Raw genomic sequence first — 895 nt, forward strand, 5'->3', positions numbered from 1 at the left:
CCCACAGGCCAGCCGCTCCCAAATTGCCCTCCAGGGCCCAGAGGCCCGTGCCCAAAATGTCCAAACCTGAGCGTCCTGCGGAGTCATGGCCTGGGCTGCCGTGACAGTCATGCCCCTCTGCCACAGACCTACCGGGCATTGCCAAGGGACATCTGCCCAAGCGAGCCGGGAGGGTAATTATCAGGTAACTCAAGAGCTTTGGATGCTCACCAGAGATGTGTGAAAATCATGTTCAACTCCCTCCCTGTGGCCAAGGACGTGAACCTGCTGCTCCATCTTCCCAAGCCCAGGCCAGGGGCTGAAGCGCTCTCAGCTCTTCCCACAAAAGGCGACCTGGAGCCCAGAGCCCACCACCAGCCTCACTTGGTCTTGGTCTGCACCAAGCAAATACTCTTGAATTCAGCATCGTGTCTGCAAATGCCCAAGAGACACGTGCTGTGAGATGCCTTTCTCTGCAGTTTCATCACGGCTAACGATGCAGCACCCACACAGCGGCCTCCAGTCTTCTCCAGCCACACATCTGCTTGGTTTGCAGGCTTTTGCTTTTCTGCTCCTTGCCTACAGGAAACGAAAACTGAGCTTTCCAGCTCCAGGATTGCCTCAGAAAAAATAAAACGCTTATTTCATAGTGCTAGTGACGAAGGACTCTGCCCTTGGACAAGCCACCTTTGTGATCGGTGGCTGCTGCTGGACTAAAGCGAAACAAATGAAGCAAGAGCCAGGGGCTGAGGAGACCATGTCCTCCGGAGACCGCGCAACGCAGATGCTACCTGAGCTGACATGCAGCCAGCCAGACCTCTACGAAGCCAAGGCTGGGAGGGTGCTTCTACCCCCGCTTGTCCATCCCTCCCCTCTGCGAGGCCTGGCGCTGCCTCCCACCCACGCCAGCAGCAGG

The sequence above is a fragment of the Buceros rhinoceros genome, unplaced genomic scaffold (assembly GCF_000710305.1).
Source record: "Buceros rhinoceros silvestris isolate BGI_N320 unplaced genomic scaffold, ASM71030v1 scaffold23943, whole genome shotgun sequence".
NCBI lineage: Eukaryota > Metazoa > Chordata > Aves > Bucerotiformes > Bucerotidae > Buceros > Buceros rhinoceros.